Here is a 25,152-nt window from a genome sequence, read left to right on the forward strand (position 1 = left end):
CAGGAGGTGATCAACAGATTCTTTTTTTTTAACAGCTTATTAATACAGTATTTATTTGTCTTCCCTCTGTCAAACCCTGAGCCCATGGTTTTCCCCAGGGCTGCCTGGTAAGATGGAGGGGGAGGCATACACAGGCTGAAAGGGACATGGAAGGTCCAGGAGGATGAAGAAGAACATTCAGAAATGTTGGGGATAGAAATGGCTCCATCACATGGCAAAGAGGATGAGAAAGGCCACCATCAGGCAAAAGAGCCCCATGGCCTGAGACAGGGCAAAGCCTAGGATGGTGGAGGAAAAGAGCTGTTGCTTCAGGGAAGGGTTCCTGGCATAACCAATGATAAGACTTCCAAACACAGTCCCAATCCCAGCTCCAGAGCCAGCCACCCTGACAGTGGCAGCCCCAGCCCCAATGAACTGCTGTGTCAATATCCCTTGAGACAGTGCTAGTTTGGAATTCACATCTGGGGACAAGTGAGGTCAAGGGACCCGATGCTGCCAAAATTTTGAGATTCTCATCTGTCTGAACCTCTGACTGTTTCAGCACCACTGCAAACAACAGTCTACTCAGCAGCTGAGAGCTGCTCCTTACAAGGGCAGAGGTAGAGACAAATTTAGTGCAGGTGTATATTCTCAGGGGGTGAGGGGCAAAGCTGAAGAGCCTCCAGCAGAGCAGAGGAGACAGAGGCGGGGAGGGGCTGATAAATAGATTCTTTTGATTTCTATTTTACCTTCTGATTCTAGGATAACAGGGCAGTTTTCCTTGATAATTTCTTGAAATAGAATATTTCAGAATATTAGAATATTAGGCTCTCTTTTTGATCATGGCTTTCAGATGGTCCAGTAATTTTTAAATTATCTCTTCTCAATTTATTTTTTCAGGTCAGTTATTTTTCCAAATAGATATTTCACATTTTCTTCTATTTTTTTCATTCTTGGATTTTGTTTTATTATTTTCTGGTGTCTCATGGAGTCACTAGCTTCTACTTACTCAACTCTAATTTTTAAGGAATTCTTTTCTTCAGTGAGTTTTTGTTCCTCCTTTTCCATTTGGCCAATTCTACTTTTTAAGGAGTTATTTTCTTCAGTGAATTTTTGTACATCTTTTTCTATTTGGCCAATTCTGTGTTTTAAGGCATTCTTCTCTTCAGTGCATTTTTGTGCCTCTTTTACTATTTGGCTTATTCTGTTGTTTTTTCCCCCCCGAGTATTATTTTCTTCAGCATTTTTGTGTGTGTGCTTCCTTTATCAAGCTGTTGACTTTTTTCATGATTTTCTTGCATCATTTTCATTTCTTTTCCCAGTTTTTCCACTACCTCTCTGATTTTAAAAATCCTTTTTGAGCTCTTCCAGGAATTCCTGTTTTTGGGTGTTGGGGAGGTGGGAAGAGGCTGAGACCAATTCATATTTTTATTTGAGGCTTCACATGTAGCTGTTTTGACATTGTTGTCTTTTTCTGAGTTTGTGTTTTGATCTTCACTGTCACTGTAGTAACTTTCTATGATCAGGTTCTTTTTGTTTTGCTCATTTTTTCAGCCTGTTTCTTGACTTTTAGCTTTATGTTAAAGTTGGATTCTGCTCCCAGGGTGGAGGAGGCACTGTCTCCAAGCTTCAGATTTTTCATGCTGCTATTTTCAGAGCTAGTTCTTGGGATATGTAAGTTTTCAGTTCTTCCAAGGTGGTATGACCTAAGAAGAGGTGTGGTGACTGTTTTTCTGCCTCATACTCTGGCCTGTGAGAAATCACAAGCACTCTTTTCTGCCCTGGAACTGTGACTGGGGTCCCTACTCCTGCTAGTGCTCCTCCTTTCCCTGAGACCTGCAAATGCATATGGGTAATGCAACAGAGTTCTATCAGCAAAGGGTCCCCTGTAATGTCTTTCTGACCAGTTATTTGACTCTCTTTCCATCTGAGGGCAAAGAACCCAGGAAGCCCATGCCACCAATTCAGTCATCCCCAAGGCCTGCTGCTGGCTTGGCCTGCAGTGGACTGTGCCTCACAGTTAGACGGACATTTCTTGCCAATCTTATAAGTTGTCTTGGGCTGGAAAATTGTTTTACTGCATCCTTTTGTTGGTTCTGCCACTTCAGAAATCATTTTGAGGAGCCATTTTGATGTTGTTTAGAGGGGAATTTGGGAGAGCTCAGCTGAGTTCCTGCCTTTACTCCACCATCTTGGCTCCACCTGTCCTTACTCTTAATAAAAATAGCTGACTTTTTTTAGCATGTGAAGATTGGCAAGCACTTTTCATATATCTCTGTCCCATTCATTTGATATCTATTGATACTACCTTATATTGTTATTTGACTGTTTCATTTGTGTATACGCACATGTATGTATGTACATGTATGTTTATATTATATATGGTATGCATATACACATATAATATACAGACATATTTACATATATATGTGTATATACAATCCATATAGTATGTCTGTCTGTCAGTCTGTCTATCTATCTGTCTATCTACCTACTTATCTACTTACCTAGCTTTTATAGAGGGCTCAGAACTTTTCAGGTAACTCATCATCAGAGGTGGAAGCATCTTTGAAAGCCATTTAGTGCAACTTCCTCATTTTATAGATCAGGAACCTGAGGCTTGGATAAAAAGACTACAGGCCACCAAAGGTCACAAGAATAATACAAAGCATGTTAGGATTTGAACATGGGTGCTCTGGCAATTCAGAACTCTCTTATCACAGCATGATACCTCCAGGGGCCAACTCCAGCAGTGCTTCTTAAACTGTGGGTCACAAACACATATGGAGTTGTGAAAAACTGAGCAACAGCAGAAGGTTTCTGAATGTGCAATGACCAAAAATTAATTAAAAGTCAAACGTGTAATGAATCTGAGGTGTTTCTGGCAGTGTTTGCCCTTGTTGTATCTGGAAACTTCACTGCAGCCTTGATTCTGAACACAAAGCATGCGCACTTTGTACTGCACATGCACTCAGACCATGTAACTGAAAAAGGGTCCTGAGTGGAAAAAATTTAAGAATCCTTGCTTTGGGGGACCATTTTCCTTCTTTCTGTTCCTTGAAGTGCCAGAACAATGATAACCTGAGATTGGGAAAAGGACAGCTTTTTCCTCGTTAGAAATTTTGTGTGGGATGTAGGATGAGACCAGGGAAAGGGGAAGAAAAGTGTGTGAGAGAGGACAGCAGTGAGACAGAGTCAGAATCACAAAACAAACAAACAAACAAATAAATAAATGAATAGATAGATAAATAGATAAAGGATTCCAACAACACAGCATAGTACCTGACACATAATTGTACTTAATAAATGTTTATTGAATGATTGAAGATGATTTATATTTACTTTAGGTGAAAGGGCATTTTTTCATTCCATACAAGGCAAAATGCTAGAGCAGATGAAGTACTAGATTGTAAGTATGGCAAGAAGTGTAAATAGACATTTCTCGAGCTGCTTTGTCATTAGCAAGACACTTCACATGCATGATGTTATTTGATCCTTGCAACAAACCTAGGAAGTGAGTACTATTATTATCACCTATCCTTTATGGATCCTCAACTTAAAGACAATTTAGTTCACTCCCACCCATTTTACAGATGAGGAAGCTGAAGCTTAGAGAATCTAAGTGACTTGCTCATATGGTCACACAGCTAGGAAATGTCAGAGGTGGGATTCAGATCAGATCTTCCTGTTTTTGAATCCATCAATGTATCTGCTATGCCACCCCCAATATCTGTGATTGAAATTGAAATTGAATTCATAGATTGAAATCCTTAGTCTGAAGATCAGCTTCTTGACTCTTATGTTCTCTATCTTTTAGAAAACCACCAGATTTAGCATGCAATATGTACTCTGCCTTCTGATTTCCTGTAAGCTTGGAGCTGGAATTGTATTGAATATAGTCCATTTTTCATTCTTGGCTTGGATGTTTTAATAAAAGACCAAGCATATCAAGTCTTCCTGGTCTGTGTATGGTAGAGGAGGAGGTACAAGGGTGAATGTACTATATTGACATTCTCTTTCTGCTGCTTCCCATGGCAGATTACTCCTCCCCACCAGACCCTGCCAAGTCATCATGGGAATTGAGTCAATGTATCTAGGCTATGAGCTCATCCTTTTTGGGGGGGGGAGGAGGAGAGAGGGTGTATTTAAACATAAGCTTGCTATGCAAATGGAGTGTTGGACATCTCCAAACCAACTTTCAGCTCGAATTTCCTGAATTTTGGAGAAATGAATTCCCCCTCTGGACTGAAATGAGGCCCTTAGCTGTCTTCTGTAGACTAAACAAAATGAGTAAGAATTCATTCAAAGGAGTCACATAGATAGAGTATCAAAAACTCAGACACCCTATGTGCCGGAGGAGGCACTGAAGAATTTGTGGGAGTAATTATGTATTGTATGTATATGTCGGCTGAGGCTGATCATTGTAGGGGGATAGATAAGAAATGAATACCTATTTTATGAGTGGCAGAGACAACTAAGTGTCACAGTGGATAGGGCATGGGGCCTGGAGTCAGGAAGACCTGAACTAAAATCTGGGCTCAGACATTTATTAGCTGTGTGACCCTGGGAAAGTTATATAATCTCTTTTTTGCCTATTTCCTCAAGATGGGGACATTAACAGCACCTGCCTCTCAGGATTATATGAGGATCAAAAGAGATAATATTTGTAAAGTGCTTAGCACAGTGCTTGCGTAACAACAATGCTGCTTGGTGCTACTGTGGCTGTGCAAGGCCAATAACCCCAGCACACAGAAGGGCTGCTAGCACAGATTCTTTGATCTGTTTTTCTAAGGAAAGCAACTTTAATGGGTTAACAATCTTACTTTAATTAAATATACATAGATCATTCACTTAGTTCAAGGGAAAAAGTCAGCATCCTGAACTTCAGAGCAAATACAAATAGAAAATATAAACAGATCAACAGACAGGCTTTTGTCTGATCAAGACATCACATACATAGTTACTAGAGAGAAAAGCATGAACATCTGGGTTTTTCAAAGTGGAGTTGGAGGCGGGGCTCCTTGATGGTTACCCAGAGTCTCCACACCAACACTCTTCCAATGAGCATGCCTCCAAGAGCAAACCGCCAACCTCAGAGCTCATATACCCTGTTCAGGGTCCTGAGGATTCAGAGCCTACTTAGCAAAAAGGGGTATGGAAAAGATCTTTAGTCACTAGCACCACATCATATACATTGTTTCCAGTCAATGACTCTTGATTCAAACAAAGACAAGACTCAAAGATACCAGATGACCTCAGTGCTGAGAAGCACTCTAAAACAAAAGACCCCGCTTTGCTTGCCATTACATTTGAAAGGAAAGACTCATAAAAAGTACTTGATTACTTCAGTGCTGAGAAACTCTCTGAAATAAAAAACAAAAGGTCCCACTTTACCTGTTCGATTCAAACAAAGGCAAGACTTATTAGAAGCACTTGATTGCCTTAGTGTTCCAAAAGAGAAAACAGTAAAAAAGTCCTATCCTGATTACCATTACAGCCTGGTACATAGTAGGCATTTAATAAATGCTCATCTCCTTCTTTTCTGCCTAATACAAATACTAGCCAGCTAATGTTGACTTCAGCTTGAAGGATCTACCTAATTATAACATTGAAATGAAAAACATTTATAGGTATTATTTTCTGGAAGAGAAGAAAGGTCCTTAGCAGGAATAGTGGATAGAGTTCTGGGCTTAGAACTCATTTTCATGAGTTGAAATCTGACTTCAGATACTTACTAGCTGTGTGACCCTGTGTAAGTTACTTAACCCTATTTGCCTAAATTTCCTCATTCGTAAAATGATCTGGAGAAGGAAGTGGCAAACTACTCCAGTATCTTTACCAAGAAAACTCCAAATAGGGTTAGTTATGGAGTGTCAGACATGACTGAAAAAGGAAGCGAATTAGGCTTCATTGGAAATGGAAATTCAGAAGAGAGGAAGCCTGAAAAAGGGAGGAATGGCTTGTAGGTGTGAAAAGAAGGGGAGAACCAAAAGACCAAAGGGGTCAAAACCTTAACTATGTGCTTGTGGTACCCACATCTGCAGCTCCCCAGCATTCTCCTCCTCTATCCTGGGGAGACAACCACAATCAGCCTAGGGGCTGGAAGGTTATCTCACATTGGATGTTGATATCTGGGTTTGGTTGCTTGAAATTCTTCTTACTCAAATTCTTCAGCTAATGATGGTGGTCAGTTGTAGCTCAAGGTAATTTATAATCTTGGAGAAGGAGGAGGGAGGAATGGGAAGGGGGAGATCAGAGGAGTTGATAATGTTATCCAGAATTGTACAAGCCAGACTAAAACTGTCCATATCAAAGACCTCAGCGCCTCTGGGGAAAACTGTCAGAGATTGCTGTCTCCCCTAAAAAGCTTTGCTTGATTATTAGGGTCATATGCACATTGGATGGCACGCATGTCTTCCTGCGGATTAGAATCTGAGAAAATAGAATTAGAAACAGAATTAGGGTGATGGGGAGAGATTAAAGGCAGAATTTCCCTGAAAGAGACTTTTTATTTGAATTCTTCAGACTGTCTTCTAGTTAGAGAAGAAACCACAAGCAAACAGGGAGAACACACCCCCTTAGTACGGTTAAAGGGGAAACAACATAGGGGCAGGAGAGTTTGAGTAAGAAAGCTCTGGATTCAAAATCTGCATCTGACACTTACTCACTGAGAGATCCTGGTCAAGTCACTGTCTCTACAGGCCTCAGTTGTTGTGGTTATTTTTTTTTAATTTGTAAAATAGGGACCATAATAGTATCTTCCTCGCAGGGTTGCTGTGAGGCTCAAATGAAATCATCTAATAAAGCACCTAGCAAACTTTAAAGAGTTAAAATAAATATCAGTTAATATTGTATACACCATCCTGGTTGGTTGTGAACTCTTTGTTGTTTAGTTGTTTCAGTCATGTCTGACCCTTTGTGACCCCATTTGGGGTTTTCTGGGCAAAGATGTTGGAGTGGTTTGCCATTTCCTTTTTGAGATCATTTTCCAGATGAGGAAATTGAGGCAAACAGGGTGAAGTGACTTGCCCAGGGTCACACAGCTACTAAGTGTCTGAGGCCAGATTTGAATTTAGATCTTCCTGACTCTAGGCCCAGCACTCTATCCATTGGGCCATCTAACTGCCATTTTGAATTCCAGGAGACAAGAATTCCTCTACAAGCTGCTAATGAGTTAGTAGCTTCAAAACTGGTCTCTCTTATCTGGAATTTATCCCTCCTCTTCTCACCCTCCTCATCCCCCGTTTATCCTACATCCTGGTGCCCAATTCACTCCCCATTACCCAAAGCAAAAAAAAAAAATTGATGAGGTCAAGGAACCATATGTTTTAGGGGTGCTTGACACCACAAAATACCAACACACCAGGTCCTGCTCAAATGAATTTGACTCAAGCCTTCTCAGCTAAAGAGAAAAACAATGTTTATTACAGATTTGCCATAATGGGTAGTCTTAAGAAATCTCACCATTTGTGATGCTCGTTTTCACAAGGGGGCCAGATTCAATCTATTGAGCTAGATTGAATCTGAGAACCTTCATGGAGGCAAGATGAGACTTATATACTGAAACATTGTGGGAGGGATCTAGGGTGGTCCTGGGGTGATGGGAGGAGGGGTTTAGGGAGGGTCTTGAGGAGGTGTCTAAGGAGGAGCTTGATGGGACTGGGTTGAGGTCCAGGAACCAAGAAAATGGGATTAAGGGTGGGAAGTAGCTGAAGGCTACCTGGAGATAACAGACAATGTAGGGCTAGGCTAGTTTAAGGGTAACAGATTTAGGCATAGACACTTTGATAGGATCAAGTGTGGGAAGTAGCCCGACAATGGGAGGGCTAGGCTAGGTTAAGAGTAGCCTAGAGATTTAGGCCTAGAAATAATGGAAGGCTTATGGCCTCAGGCAAACGCCTTATTTAGTGGGAAGATTCAAGGAGAGTTCAAGGAGGCTCCCAGATCCTGTACCCCATCAAAATCACTTACTTTCTTCATGTTGTATCTTTGGTAATTGTACATTTCTAGTAAAGCAGAATCTAAATTATTTAGCCTGTCATTGGAAGCTTCCACGATGACCTCAATTGACCTTTGCTCCCACTACTACTCAATTGGAACCCTTTACTCCAAGTGGACTTGGTCTGCTCATGGATCCCTAAACATACTTTGCTCCTTCTCATGGGCTCCTGGCTTGGCTGTCCCCATCCCCTCAAGTCTTTTATATCCTTCAAGGCCTTGTTCTAATTCTACTTCTTCTTGAAGCCTTCCTTAAACACCCTATCCCTCCTACCCTGATCTCATGGTGTATTTGTGAAAGTTAGAAAACCCAGTTTTTGATTTTAAAATATTATTTCAATTAACAAGTATTTATTTTCTCTCTCTCACACGCAGTCCTTCCACTGGAAAAAGAAAAAGAAAAACAAAACCCTAAAAATAAATATGCTTAGTCATTGGTTATGTCCAAAAGTGTATGTCTCATTCTCCATCTAGAGCCTGCTTCGTCTCTGGCAGGAGGCTGGTCACATTCTTCATCAGCAGTCCTTTGAAATTATGGTTGGTCGTTGCATTGATTGGCATGCTCTTTCCATGTACCCTACAAATTTTTTGCTGCCAGACTGAGTGAGTGGAACTTGATTAAAATTTAGATGGGCACATAGGACTTAAAGGAGCCCAAGAAGAGTACAAATGCAAAGGGCCTCAGCAATAGAAGGAATTGGATATTCAGGAGTTTCAGCAGGGCCCAGGGCTTAGGATTACCATTTGTTCTAGAGGTCAGTTGCTTTCTGAATTAAATGTATTTTTTTATATAGACCTACCCACCATTTATAGCATTGTTCCTATGGGAAAATGGATTCCATGAGGCCAATAAGCCAACAATTGACTTAGAAGTAAACTCTTTGAATAAGACCTTCACATAAATTGGGGTTCTCAAGGAGAGAAGAGTCATTTGAACAATGGAAAAAGCGTTAGCTCTTGAATCAAAGGACTTGTCTTCAAATTTTGCCATTGATGCTTACTCTTGGTGTTACCTTGGATAAGTTACTTAACCTCCCTGGGCCTCAGTTAAATATTGACTAGATGAATTTGGAGGTCCCTTTCAGATCCAGATTTATGATTTTAGAATTTTTTTTTTGTGCCAGAGTTCAAGGTACCCAGTGAATGTGGGAGGCCAGGAGCAGTCTTTAGTGTTTCAAAATTTGTGAAAAATCAAGAACAAACCTAACAGTCTTTTATTATACTATAGAGACAGTTTCCCAGTTATGGGAAGAAATATTTTTATTCTCCTGTACTACGAAGGCAGGAGGTCTTTAGGTCAACCCCAAAATGGCTGATATTTTGGGCTGACAGATCCCACATCGAACTCTTACCTAATTTTCTACCTGGCAGCATCACGGAGCCACTTTTGGCAATGAGAATTTGTCTCTCTAGGTTTTTCCATTGGTATCTGGGCTTTGTTGATTTTTCTCCAAATACATTAGTGGCATTCTTCCAAACCAAATCTCATTTCATTACTTCCTTTCCCTTATTTTTAAACTCCTTTTGTCCTTTGGTATTAGTTCTCGGCTCTCTTGGGGAGATTGTACTCTATTTCAATTTAATTTCTTCCACAAATCTCTGCTGTAGGCTATTAACTCTGACATCCACATCGTCAATCAATTTATTACACTCCAGCAAAATTCCGACTGCTCTGATTACCCAGTGAGTAATGCATCGGCTTTTCTAGAAACAGGGAAAAATTGTTCTTGGTTTCCAGTCTTTACAATTGGAATAATCAGAGCAACGTGCTTAGTCTACAAGGCTCTGCGATGGCCCCATCCATGGCTCATTTCTACTCTGTATATGTATATATATTTTCCTCCCTTTGGATTAGCCTCACCTTATAAGAACTTGGGAAGGATAACCAATTGAAAAATGAGGAACAACTTTAATTAATACAGAACCACCCCTTCTGCTTACTTCTTTCACCTAAACAGTTTCTATATTTTCCTAGGCTGGAGTCATAAAGACCTGAGTCCAAACATGGCCTCAGACACTTACTAGATTCGTGATGCTGGGTGGGACATTTAACCTCTGTTTGTCTCAGTTATCTGCACTGTAAAATAGAGATAATCACAGCACGTATTTCACCAGGTCCTTGTAAGGATAAAATGAAATATTATGCAAAATGTTTCCTTAGCACAGTACCTGGAAAACAGTAGGCACTATATAAATGCTTACTTCTTCCCCTTTTCCTTCATAGATTTAGAGATGGAAAGGACTTTATAGCTCATCAAACCTATCCCCTTTATTTTACTGAAGCCCATCAAGGTCATTAAACTTATATTACAGGTAAGACCCCTAAAGGAAGAATTGACTTTGTTTTGTAGGTTATTGAGGCAGGAGGGACGTTAGCTTGGTTGTGGGCTGCCAAATTTTGAGAAAACTCACTTTCTATAAGAACATCTCTTTCTCCTCCTGTATATCAAATATACATATATATCCATATTTGTATGTACATATGTAGATATGTATATATGTATATACACAAACACAGATACATACACAAAGTATCCCAAAAGTCTTACTGCAGTTTTAAGCTTTAATAGCATCTATATTCTAGAGAGTGGTTTAGAACTATGCCCAAAAGGGCTATAAAACTGTGCATACCTTTTGATCCAGCAATATAGCTAGGTCTATATCCCAAAGATATCCAAAAAAAAAAAAGGGAAGAGGACTTATTTGTACAAAAGTATTTATGGCAGCTCTTTTTGTGATGGCTAAGAATTGGAATTAAAGGATGCCCATCAATTGGGGAATGACCAAACAAGCTGTGGTATATGATTGTGATGGAATATTATTGTGCTATAAGAAATGAGACGCAGGATGATTTCAGAGAAACCTGGAAAGGCTTTCATGAACTGATACGTAGTGAAGTGAACAGAACCGGGAGAACATTGTACACAGTAACAGCGATATTGTTTGATGAAGAACTATAAATGACTTAGCTATTTGCAGCAATACAATGATCCAAGACAATCCCAAAGGACTAATTATGAAGCATACTATCTGCCTCCAGAGAAAGAACTGATACTGATTGAATACAGACTGAAGCGTGCTATTTTTCATTTTCTTTCATTTTTTCTTTTATTTGCATCTTCTTGTACAAAATGACTACTATAGAAATGTGTTACATAATGGCACATATATAACCTTTATCTGATTGCTTACCATCTTGGGGAGGGAGGAGGGGAGAGAAGAAGGGAGAGTTAGAATTCAGAACTCAAAACTTTACATAATAATGTTTTTAAAATAGCATATATTAATATATACATACTTGTGTATATATATCTATATACATATATATGTGTGTGTGTTTGTGTGTGTATGCATACATGTGTTGTGGGGGAGGGTTTAGCCTTTTATATATTTTCCTTTGAATGTTGAGGATACTGTGAGGCCTTCACCAGACACAAGATCCTTGGTATAGTAAAGAGACAGCTGGAGCTGAACTTGGCTTTCTTTCATTTGAAGTCCAAGTGACTGCTTTTGGTCTCTGGCTTCATGTACACATTGAATAAATACAATGAATATCCCCCAAGAGAGGTATGGGGAAAAGGTCATAGGCTTGTGGCTCGTGGGCAATTGCAAGAAAGAGCAATCCCAAACATGCCTAAATGACACTTCTCTGAGAGCCAGGAAGTGACTAGAATAACCCTAACAGTAAATAGTGTTATTAAAGTACACTTGAGTTTTATAGTTTGCAAAGAGCTTCCTTCATAGCAGCCCTATGAAATAGGCAATAAAAAATTACTAAGCCAAGTTTATAGATGAGGATTAATAAGACAACATTTGCCTGAGTATCAGCTGGGGAGCACCAGAGACGAGACTTGAAACATCTGGTTCCAAATTCTGGGCTTTTCCCATTATATCACACTGCCAGGTCTATTGATGGAATTACAGAATGAGAGAATTTTGGAGCTGGGAGAGACCTCAGAGGCCATTGGGTGCAATTCATATCCCGGTAGAGTTTGTCTCTTCTACAACATGCCTGACAAAGTGGTCAGTCATCCAAGCTTGGCTTGGAGGCCTCCAATGAGGAAGAAGCCATTACCTCCCTAGGAAGCTCATTCCACTGATTATTAGGAAGCTTTAACTCTTTGCAATTCCCACCTTGTCATAGAAGCACCACTTAGAATGGCTGGAAGGGTCCTGTCCCATATGCTACTTTTTTCCTAAAAAGATAAGGAAACCATTGGACAGATTTTATTGGGCTAGGGCAGTAGTGTCAAATTCAAATAGAAGCAGGGCCATTAATCCATAGTAAAGATCTCTGTGCTACATAATGACTTAGTTTTAAAATATAAAGTTTATCCATGTTTTATTGTGTTTTTATTTATTTTGTTAAATATTTCCCAATTACATTTTAATCTGTTTTGAGCTGCACTCTGGAGTGTTGTGAGCACGTTTGATGCCTCTGGTCTAGGAGACGAAGGCATTAACCACTGATACAACTTCTCAGTTTCCTAGGACGTAAAGAGCCCAACATGTGAATAGCTCTTCTGGGGTTTTCTGGCCTTACAACCTTCTGGATGGACCACCCTGGCAAATGTGAAGGTGAGGGGAGCCCAACTAAGCTCATGCTATATCTTTCCATGCTATTGTCAATTAAGTTTCTTTTGTTAAACTCATTAGATGATCCATGAGGGTCTCATTTGATTTCAATGTTGAGTCTGAATCATTGGATAGGCCTGATTTGGAGGGGCTGGCCCAGAACACACCCTTGTTCCTACTTCTTTCCTCTAGGGTCAAGTAGAACACATCTAATCCAAATTCCATGTAAGAACTAGGTCTCCTGTGAGTTTTCTCATCTTGGGACCAAACATTCCTAGTTTCTTCAACTGATCTTCATATGGTAAGATTTCAGATGTTCCTTCCCCTCCTGGCTACCTTTTTCTGTACATCTTCCAGCTAATCAATATCCTTGCTCTAAGGAGCTGCCCAGAATTGAGTGCAATACTCCAGAAATGATCTGAAAAGGGTGGAGTACAGAGGAACTCTCAGTTCCTACTCCTGGAAGCTCTGCCTCTTTTTAAGTTGACTTCATGACTTCACCACACAATGTCAAGCAAAAGCTGGATGATCACCAGGTGGATATTTTGGAGGGCTCAGACTAGATGGCCTTTGAGATCCATTTGCACTCTGAGATTTAATGATTTTTTGATTCCCAAATCCTAGACCTCTCCTCTCCTCTGTGCCACACACTCCATCTCCAAACCTCAAGGAAAATATGGAATAAACATTGTATAAAGGCCAGTCTTCTGCACGGATAGGTGAGGAATAGAGGTAACAGCCACACATAATATGATTCTAGATGCTACAGGAAGCCTCACTGTGGGCTAAAGCCAACCCAATTGCTCACCATAGCTGTGATTGTTTGACTAGGAAAAAGCCATTTATTCCACAAGCAGAGCTCAGAATCAACATGCAAACACCTCTGGAAGAAAGAAAACAGTGGCTCCAAATCCTTGCCTTAAGTCAGGTTTTACAAGGTTTGGCAGTGGGTGGGGGGGACCAAGTTCCTGATGTTAGATTTGGATATTACAGAAGGAGTACCATTGTGGGGGAGGGGGGGTGTGGAGCAGGAAGCAAGGGTACAAGAAAGGAAATTGAAGGAATGAACTTTTCTGACATCACACTTTTGCTTGGTCATAGTTTCTCCTGTTGGTAAGTCTCCCTGGGCTTCACTGGGAAGCAAAAGATCAGGAATTTCACTTACACTAATACTTCAATGCAATTCAGAGAAGAGGAGGAGACCAGTTGGGACACAACTAAGATTATAAGACCTCTGAACAGCAAGCAGGACAGACTGCCACAATGGCTGCTCCTGAGGTGAGTTTTCTAGGGGCCATTCACTCTCCTTTCTCTTTATCCAGGAAAATGCAATTCCATGCAACAAACATTCATTAAGATCCTACAGAGTCCAAGCACTGTGCTAGATGCTGGGGACATTTATTTATTGGAACTAAGATTTCATTGGTATAGGGAACAACCTTCTTTACCCATGCAATGAGCCCCTTTTCTGCAACTTGTAGTCTTAAATTGGTGTGTGTGTGTGTGGGGGACACTAGGAGCTTAAATGACTTGTCCAGAGTCATTCAGCCATTACATGGAAGGACTTGAACCTAGGTCTTCTCCATTCTGAGGTCAGCTCTCTATCCACCTCATGTTATTGGTTAGTAACAGGGGTGGCTTACTCTGTTTGCCTAGATATTGTCTTCTCTCTAGGTTTTTGTGACATTACTCTCTCCTGATTCCCCTCTTATTTAGCTATTCCTTTTCAGTTTCCTTAGCTGGATCCTCCCCCATGTCAACTTGGTGATCTCATCAGCTCCCAAGAGTTCAATTATCATCTCTATGTAGATGATTCTCACATCTGTTTATCCAGCCCTAATCTCTCTCCTGAGGTCCGGTCTCACATCTCCAAATGTCTATGGACATCTCAAACTGGATATCCCATAGACATCTTAAACTCAATGCTTCTAAAACTGAACTCTATATTTTCCCCCAAACCCTCCCCTCTTCCCAATTTCACTATTACTGTTGAAGGCATCACCATCCTCTCAGTCATCCAGGCTTGTAACCTAGGTGTCAGCCTCATCTCCTTGCTCTCTCACTCCACCCCACCTCCAATCTGTTGCCAGATGTTCCATTGTAATACCTCTCATATACTTTCCCTTCTCTCCTCTCACACTGCCATCACTCTGATGTCATCACATCGTACTTGTACTATCACAATAGTCTTTCGGTTGACCTCCCTGCCTTAAGTCTCTCCCCACTCCAGTCCATTCTCCTCTCAGCTATCAAAGTAAGTTTCCTAAAGTACAAGTACAAAGTACTTAAAGACAAAGTACTACTTGTCACTTGTCACCCCATTACCCCACACTGCCATCCCACTACTCAATACAATTTGGTGACCCATTGTGACCTTTGGGATCAAATATAAGACCCTCTGTTTGGCACTTAACACAATTCACAACTTGTCCCCTCTCTACTAGTTTTCATTTCCTCCTCCTCCTCCTCTTCTTCCTTCTTCTCCTCCTCCCCTTCTCCCTCCTTTTATGATAGCTTTCTCACATTTATTGCCCAGATATATTTAAAAAGTCCAATCCTTTAAAGCAATATGGCAATAGGCTTAATACATCTGTAAACAGAATACTGCTAAAAAAAGGTTTAAATTGGCATACAAAATACTATGATTATAGATACATGAAATCATTTCATTTTAAAGCATCTTAACATAAGAAGGTATAATTATGGATAAAACATACATAAATCTCAATGTAAAACATGAAAGAGTTCATTTCAAACCACACTAGACATAATAAATACAGAGTTTGCTTTGTTAAAAGTCTACATTGTACATTCAAGTACAGGCAAAACTTCCAATGCCAGCTATACTTGAGACAAAATTAAACATTTACAATAATCAGTATCCTAAAACTTCTACTTTTTATGTTTATAAAAGGATATGCTCATTCTGGTACTTGGATTTCCATCGTAAATATATATATATATGTATATATGTATATATGTATATGTATATATACATATATACATTCCTTTATTTACAGGCTCAGAAGCTTCTGTTACTAAAATATGTGCCCAAAGCCTTCATATCCTTTTAAATAGATGACATTTCAGTTCTCTGACGAGTAATGAGGAGGAAAAGTCAGAACAAACAACTCAGATAATCTCTCCTAAAACCATTAAATATTATTGGCTTTATTACACTTTGTACCTTAGACATAAACATTTATTAATATACTAACTTAATCAAGAAAATTCCACTTAGCATACTTAAGGGAAACCATATTTGTGCTTTCCAATCTTCTTAAATGGCATTCTCCTCTGAATATTCTACAATCTAATGACAGTGGCCTTCTTGCTTCTCTTTGAACAGGAGACTCCATCACCTGACTCCTATGCCATATCACAGACTTGTCCCCAGCCCCAGAATGCTTTCCTTCTTTCCTTTGGCCTCCTGACTGCCCTGGCTTCCTTTAAGACCCTACTCAAATCCTACCTCCTGCAAGAAGCCTTTCCCATCCTCTTTGCCAGTGTGCCCCTGTGTTGGTAAGCAAAATGGGCTATTAGCACTCAGTTCAACCAAGTGCCCTTGAAGAGTTTGGCTTTTGTTTCCTTTGATTAATTCAGTGTATTTCATTGAATCTTACTAGGTGCTAAGCCCCAGGCCCAAACCCCTATTAGGTGCTAAGCCTATGTGGGTATGAAGCTCCCAGGGTACTAAAGGGAGGTGCTAACTCAAGAGCCAATCATAGGAGCCTAAGTTCTGGTCATTCAGATGATGTTTGATGATGTCTGAAATGGCATAAGAGGAGAAGACAGAGCTATTTTGCTCAGGGTTCTCACTCTTTGTGGAGCACTGATGTGGAGACTCTGGGCACCTGTAGCTAAGAGCCCTCCAGTTTGTAAACCCAGGTGCTGGGACTTTGTTAAACTCTGGTAACTGTGTATTGGGATTTGAATCAGACAAAGTCTGTCTGTTGATATTTGTAATTTGTCTGTATTTGCTCTGAAGTTCAGGGTGTTGGCTTTTTCCCCTGAACTAAGTGAATGATGTCTGTATGCTGGAGTAAAGTAAACTTGTCAACCCCTTAATGTTGCTTTCCTTAGCAAAACAGATCAAAAGAACCTGGGCTTTTGAAGAGTGCTGGTAGCGTGCTTGTTGTTGGGCTTGTGTTGGTCTTTCACCCCCACAACAGCTGCCAGCCAGACTGTTGAAACAGCTCCTCTGAGATTACACCCTCCCCCATTTACATTTGCATGTTGTGTCCCCCATGAGAATGTGCACTCTTTGAGGACAGGCTTTTGCCTTTCTTTTTTCCCCAACCCTTAAATGTTGATATTTGTTGGCTGTTGACCAACTGCTGCCTTTCTGGGTCCTGGGGGTACAAAGACAATCCCTGCTTTCAAGAAGCTTGCAATCTACCAGGCAAAACAAAAATGAACATATTTAAGTAGATATAACAAAAACACAAATAAATACAAATTAATTTCAGAGCTGAGTATGCAGTAGCTTCTGAAGTGGGGATCAGAAAAGCTTTCACTTAAGAGTTGCCACTTAAGTTGAGTTTTGAAGGAAAATAGGAATTCTAAGGGGCAGAGGTTAAGAGGAAATGTGCTTCAGGCATGGAAGATAGCCTATGTAAAGGAAGGGAGAAAAGACACAAGATTTCATGTGTGAGGAACAGGAAGTTGGCTTTACCTCCAGCATCTGATACCTAGAAAGACAGAATGCAGCTGAGTTGTAAAGGTGTAACAATAAGACAATAAACACAACATCAATGATAATTGTGGATATGCCTATGTAGTTCTGTATGGCAAAATATGAGAGACTCTCCATAAAGAAGGTAAAAGAAGTATAACATTTATTCAGACACCAGAAAACCATATCCCATAACCAAATGTTCAGGTCCCACAGCCAGTCAGCCCACTTTATCATAACAGCAAGGAACTTAAAACACTATATCACAGCCTGTAACCTCGCCATCCCAAAACCTCTCTGACCCCTGCTGGGATCTTCCCCCCAAAAAACTCACAGTACAACTAAGTCAGCCTGTTCAGTGGCCATTAACAGCCATAACTGTTCTCTCTCTCTTTCTCTCTGCATTTCCTGTGACATAATTTCCTTTTCCTGTCAGGAAGCTCCTCCCACCACATGTAACTTAGGCTTCTTGTGATGTAAGCAGGTCGCATTGGCCTATTAGTGCGTGGGAAAGATCTTTAAATCTAATTGCTACTACAAAAGGGTTTTAAATATCAAACAAGAGAGGGTTTTTTAATTTTTATTTTTTTATCCCAGATGTGATAGGAAGGTACTGGAGCTTTGGTAAAATCACTTTGGTATCTTGGTGGAGGATGGATTGGGAGAGAGGCAAGATTTGAGGCCAGAATATGAATTGTCTGGCCATTGAAAAGGTTGAGGTAGGAGTTGATGACTTCCTGAACAAGGATCATGGCTGTGTAGGTAAAGAGAAGGGCACAAATGTGAGAGATATTATAGGAGTGGCATCAACAAGATTTGCTTGGCAACTATGTAGTAGGGCAGGGGGAGGAGTGTGGTGTTGAGGAGAGTGAAGAGTAGAAGATAACTCCAAGATTGGGAACCTAGAAGAAAGGGAAAGATGGTGGTGCCTTTGACAGAGATAGGCTAGTTAGGGAGAGAGTGATCAATAACTAGTGTCAAATGCCACAGAAAGCTCAAGGAGGGTAAGAATTGAGAAAAGACATAAATCTTTTCCTTTAAGTTCCAACTAAAATGTCATCAATTCAGCTAGGTGGCTCAATGGATAGAGCACAGGGACTGGAGTTGAGAAGACCTGAGTTCAAATGTGGCCTCACACACTTACTAGGTGCAAGATTCTGGGCAAGTCACTTAGCCCTCAGTTTACTTATCTGTAAAATGAACTGGAGAAGGAAATGGCTAGCCACTCCAGTATCTTTGCCAAGAAAACCCCAAATGGGGTCACAAAAAGTTAGACACACCTAAAAAAGACTGAACAACAACAACAAAAATGTCATTTTTACTGGAAATTTTACCCAACCCCTCTTAATTCTAGTGTCTTCCCCCCATTAATTATTTCCTATTTCTCCTCTATATAGCTTGCTTTGTATATATTTGTTTGGGTATTATTGTTTCCCACATTAGACTCTAAGCTCCTTGAGGGCAGGGACTTTTACCTTTCTTTGTGTCTCCAGAATTTAGCATAGTGCCTGGTACATAGTAGATGCTAAAATGTTTATTTGTTGATTCATCGAGACCAGTTTCAGTTAATTGATGAGGTTGGGAGCCAGACTGCAAGGAGTGGAGTAATGAATGTAGAACAGCAGAAAGGGGGATGCAAAAGGAAACAAGCTCTTTGCTATTTCACCAAGTGCCTCATCATGTTTATTATATGGAGTTTATCTCCTAACTTAGACTTAAATGATTCTGGAAGCATAAGGCAACTTCCTTAATGCCAAAATATCACAGATGTTTTCTACCCATTTCAACAGCTTCACTCATACATCCCCTCCCCCTGCTAGTCTAGTAAATTATACGAGGAAAATATGAAGTGGGAACAAGCTCATCTAGCCCTGTGTAAACTAGAAGCTATCCTCACTCTTCCTGACTATGTTTTGCTTTTGTGTTCACTCCAATGGTGTCTAACAACTACTTTTCTGTTCTTTGTTTAATTTTTCACTGCTGCTTATTCATTATTTTCTCTTTTTCCATAAATAGCTGAAGGATATCAGCCATATGTAGGCAGGTTTTGCCTTACAAGGATGCAGGATAGGCAGTCATCTACATTCTGTGATTCAGAAGGCTCTGGGAAGGTCACCTCTTACCTGAAATATCTCCCTTATCATCTGCAAGGGGCCCTAAAATTATAACTTTAGAGAGACAAGAGTTGAGACCTAAATATCAATAGATTCAGGTTTGAGTCCCAGGACCACCACTTAGTACTCTGTCTGTAACCCTATGTAAATCATTTCCCTACTGGGCTCCCATTTCTCCATCTGTACAATGAGTGCTTTGGACTAGATGATCTCTAAGGTCCCTGTTGACCCTAAACTTATGATTCTATGATCTCTCAGGTTCTATGACAGTCTAGTACAGTAGGAGGCATCATAGTAAAATGGAAAGATAATTGGCTTTGAAGTCAAAGGAACTGGTTTCCAATTCTGCCTCTGACACTACGTGACATTGGACAAATTGCTTAACCTCCCCGGGCCTCAGTTCCCTCATCCATAAAATGAGAGAATTAGATGTAGATGGCCTCTGAGGTCCTTTCTGGCTCTGAATATAGCCAGGTAGCATGCATGTTAAACCAAAGCACAAGCACCATCTGGTGATGGAAGATGATAGCTACAAGCTTGCACTTAACCAGGGTTGTTTGGTGGGTAAAATGATCTTTTCTTGACATTACAAACATTTAATAATTAATTAGTATAATATAAATAATTTTATAACTTTAATGAGTAGGTTTGGCTATCTGGCAAGTTTTAGAGGATTAGAGTAGAATGTAAAAGAGTATCCAGTTCTCCTTTTCTTCCCACCATTGGACTTCATCCCCCAGAGGACGGGCGTACACTCTTTCAAGATCCATTCCTTTCTCCTTCCACTTGGTGCCCCTAAGGGCACCCAGTGGGCACGACTTGGTTTCTGACTAAGGGCATGGCTTGGTCCATTCCTCTACTCTACCCTTCATTTTGGAGGGTGGAGCTTTAATGAGATGTCTACACTCTAAGTCACTTGAATGTTGTTTACCAATGACTTCATCAGCTTCGAGGTGCATGATCCTAAGTTAAGTAGTTCATCTATCTTTGCTATTTAGGATCTTGTAACAGTTATTGATAACTAGCTAGATGACACAGTGGTTAGAATGTTAAACCTGGAGTTAGGAAGACCTGAGTTAAAAGCTGGCCTCAGATACTTATTGACTTTTGTTCCTAGGCAAGTCACTTAGTCTCATCCTGTCTTAGTTTTCTCTTCTGTAAAATGATAATATCATCTATTTCCAGAGTAGTTGTGAGAATCAAGTGAGAAAATATTTGCAAAGCACCTTGCAAATTTTAAAGTGCTATATAAATGCTAGCTGTTATTATTAAAATTAAAACTATAAGATTCTCATTTCAATCAGCTATGCCCCTCTCCCCCGCTAGAAAAAGACAGAAATTGAAACCTCTGACCTAATTGGTTATGTGTATACCAAGCTAGTCACTGATGTTCTTCATGCACTTCCTGCTTTTCATGCATAATTACAAACCTGATTCATAGGTTACTTAAGACCAGTCATTGTTTTTAGGTATCCAAAATCAGAAAGTAGAAAGAGCTTTTAAAAATGGAGAAACTTACATAGAGCACACACCAAGGAAGGGGGGCAAATCTTTACTTTCCTGTGTGATGCTACCAAAGTTGATTTACAATTTCAATGCTATACCAATCAAATTATCAAGGGGATAACTCAAAAAAATTGGGGAAGGGAACTCAATAAACTCATTGCAAAATTCATTTAGAAAAAAATGGTCTAGCACATTAAGGGAAAGATTAAAATAGATGGGAACAAGGTGGGAATAGCACTTCCAAACCTCAAACTATATTATAAAGCAGAAATTATTAAAGCCATCTGGTACTGTTTAAAAAAAATAGAGAGGGGTAGATCAGTAGAATAGACTAGACAAGAGAGGGTCAGAAACAATGGAACTAAATAACCCAATGTTCTAGAAATCAGAAAATGTAAATTACTTTGGAAAGAATGTCATATTTAATAAAAACTCCTGAGAAAATGGGAAAGCAATCTGGCAGAAATTAGGCTTAGACCAACTCCTTACAGCCTACTTCACAATACATTCACAATAGATATGTGACCTCAATATTGAAAATCATAATACAAAACAATTAGTAGAGAATTAGGTCATAGTCTCTCAAGGCTGAAGGTAGGAAATGTATTCTTAACTAAACAAGGGATGGAGACAATCATAAAAGATAAAACAGATAACTTTCATTACATGAAACTGAAAGGCACAGACAAAATTAATGAATCTAGTATAAGAAGGGAAGGGGTCAAATGGGAAAACATTCTTTGCAGTAAACCTATCTGACAAGGATTTGGCATACATGCATATAAGAAATGAACAGATACATAAATATAAATTTACATATATACATACATTTACATATATGGATTTCCCAAAGAAAACTTGCAAACTGTGAAAGAGTGCTCCAACTCACTAACAATAAGAGAAATATAAATCAAAACAAACCTGAAGTTTCACCTTACACTCTGTAAATTAGTAAAGATAACAAAAGATGGGCATAGTCAGTGGTGGAGTGGTTGTGGGAAGATACCTACATTAGTGCATTCTTGGTGGAGCTGCGAATTAGTACAGCCATTTAGGAAAGCAATTTAGAATTATGCAATTAAAGTGACTAAAATGTCCAGATCTTTTGACCCAGAGATTTCACAGTCCTATACCCAACAAGGCCATTAATGAGAAGAAAGTTCCTGCATATGCCAAAATTTTTATAGCAGAACTTTTTGTGATAGCAAAGAATTGGAAAAAAAAAGTAGATGTTCATCTGCTGGGGAATGGCTAAATAAATTGTGGTTTGTGAATATAGTGGAATATTTCTGTGCTGTAAGAAATGATGTATATGATGTATACAGAAAAACATGGAATGATTTACATGAACTGATGCAGAACAAAGTAAGCAGAGCCATGAAACCAATATACATAATTACTACAAACATAAATGAATGTAAACAAAAAGAACAACTATAAAAATACAAAATGAATATAACACAACTATAGAGAAGCAAGTCTTGAGAGAAAAGACATGAGAAATTACTCGTACTCCACAACTGGGAGGCCCACAACTGTTGTACATTGTACCTATTTTCAGGCTTTTTAATGTTTTGAATCAGTTGTGCTGAGTTGTTGTTGTTGTTTTTGTTGTTCTTCTTTTTCTCCTTCTTCCTTTCTCCTCCTCCTCCTCTTTCTCCTCTTTCTTCTCTACCTCCTCCTTTTTGTCTTTAAAAATATTATTTGGTTAAAAAAATTTTGCTGTCCTTTTATTGATTCTAAGGAGCAACCACCTCCAGCAATATCAATCCATTCTAGCTACCTCCATCAGAGTTCCTTGTTCTAGAGAGCAGGGGCCAAACCTGTAACACTTAGACTCATACCACAAAATGCCCACAGAGACTTCTCTCTCTCTCCAGCTGCCATGAAACGGACAGTGCAATGTTTGCTGTTCCTGCAAACCTGACTACCTGCCTTAGGATGATGCCACAGCCACCTCCGCAAAAGGAAACCAAATCTCAAGCCTAGACACTTTGGCACATTGGCCTTGCCCCGGAGTCTTGGTTCTCAATCTCATAATCAGAGTTCTGCCCAAAAGAACTTCCATTCATACATTTTTCCATGTACTGGAATTAATAAATAAAAGTTTGTTGAAGTGAATGATTAAATATCCACTGTGTGGGGTGCAATGTGCTAGGTGATGAGGGAGACATAAAATTTAGATAAGATAGCCTCTGTCCTTCTGGACCTTACAATTTAGTAATGGAATTTACAGGCTAACAAATAAATGCTTTGTAAAAAAATCATTGACATCTATGCCCTCTGATCAGATTGAAGGACTGACCATTAAGGAAGCTAGGTGGTGAAGTGGATAGTGCTGGATTTGGTGTCATGAAAGATTTGAATCCCGCCCCAGACACTTACCAGCTGTATGACCTTGGGCTACTCATTTCACTTCTCTGTCCCTTCCCGGTGCTTCCCTACCTGCTGCCCTTTGGAAGGAGGTAAGGGGGAAAGTGGTGAATAAGCCCCTCAAGAGCTTGAAAGTACAATTTGAAAACCACCTTCGTGAGTTAGAATACTTATATTTCAGCATCACATTGCTGGGGGAATTCAAAATCCCCCTCTTTACATAGGAAATTGGTTCTTAGGAACCTTGTCCTCAAGCTCCTTCTCAGGGTACATGCAAACACATGTCCCCCACCACCGTGTGCTTCTGCGGTAAATCACCGATGCTGCTCCTGGTTGGAGGGTGGGGTGGGGGTGAGGTGAAAGAAATTCCCTCCCTTCCCACTATATTTCAGAAGAAGGAAAGAGCAAGTGGGGGAAAAGGTGAGTAAGCTCTTGAGAGCTGAGTCCAATTTGCATATATTTCAAAACAATCAAATGGTGCTTTGTCTCCCAAAGACCCCTGAAAGACTACTCATTTACTAAATGGTAATCTTTACTGTTTGAATGATTCCAGTGATCTTTTTATTTAACTTACTATTGTCGTTTTTTTTTTTAATGAACTGACTGAATCCCTAGGTTACAGTTTGCCATGCTATGCATTCAAAAAAAAATTTGCTGAGCCCTTATGCAAAGCACTGAATCAGACACAGTGTATGTCTTCATAGAGTTTACAACCCAATAAAGGAGTGCAGTCACAGCCACAGATAACTGTTGCACAGGAGGGACAAAGCACAACGGGAGTTTAGAGGAGAGAGAGATTGCTTTCAGCTGGAGGATATGAGGATAGTTTGTGAACATTGGCCTATTAATGAGACCATTCAGATTGCCCAAGAACAACAGCTATGGGAAGGAACCTCAAAAAAATTCTGCTCTTGTGCAATCAAGAATTGAAAACATTCTTGCTTCAGCCTAAACACCCCAGGAGCATTCATCTCACTGACCCCCACATGGAATACCACCCCACCAATTTGTATAGCAATTTAATAGACCCTAAAAGAACACAGTATAATTCCAGAAAGCATTGTGTTTAAGCCAATAGCTCAGAGGTTTATCTGCACGGAATGTTTATCTTTAATAATTTGGTTTCACTGTTGAAATTGGATAAGTGGATGCTGTCTTGCCAAAAATTTCTTGAAGAAGAAACTGTTCTTGTCCACAAAAGGCTATGCTGAGAGATCTCATTTCTCTGTGACAATATACAATCTATGGGTACTTTCCCATGAAATATAAGTCATCTCAAGGACAGGTAGAACCAGGCATGTATTTGTTTAATTGGGCTTTAAGTCTAAGATGGCCACTTGGGAGATCGAGGTGAGTGCCTTACCTGGTAAGGCTTCAAGGTCATTGCCTCAGCCACAACAGTCTCTATGCTATGTCCCCATATTGTAGATTTTCCAACTGTCCTAACAGAGTGAGAACAAAGCCAGCCATAAGCTTTATTGTCAACTCCAAACTTGTAGACTTTGTTGTTGGTTAGTCGGTTAATCATGTCTGACTCTTCGTGAACCCATTTGGAGTTTTCTTAAGGCTTTATAGAAGTGAAAAGTAACTATTCCTCACAGAAAGGACCCCTGCTCTGAATCCTTTAAATTGACATTAAATTCCCTCTATTCTGATTGGCCCCCCTTCTCTAGCCTGTCAGCCAATCAGCAGTTCGTCTGCAAGCATTTTATAAAGAGATCGCAACACCATGTGCCAGGCACTGTGCTAAGACTGATCTGCCTGTCTCAAGCTTTTCTCCACTTCAGTCCATCCTCCACTCAACTGACAAACTGATTTTCGTAAAGCACAGGTCTGACGGTGTCACTCCCCCAGTCAATAAACTCTAGTGGTTCTCATCACTTCCAGTATCAAACATAAGAATCTTCTTTTTGGCTTTCAAAACCCTTCAAA

General features: G+C 39.9%; 1 pseudogene; it reads right to left on the reverse strand.

The window, feature by feature from the left end:
* Positions 1 to 207: 207 nt before the first annotated feature.
* On the reverse strand, positions 208 to 24,748 carry LOC118842602 (annotated as a pseudogene).
* Between the last annotated feature and the right edge of the window lie 404 nt (positions 24,749 to 25,152).

This window comes from Trichosurus vulpecula, chromosome 3, assembly GCF_011100635.1.
Source record: "Trichosurus vulpecula isolate mTriVul1 chromosome 3, mTriVul1.pri, whole genome shotgun sequence".
Lineage (NCBI taxonomy): Eukaryota > Metazoa > Chordata > Mammalia > Diprotodontia > Phalangeridae > Trichosurus > Trichosurus vulpecula.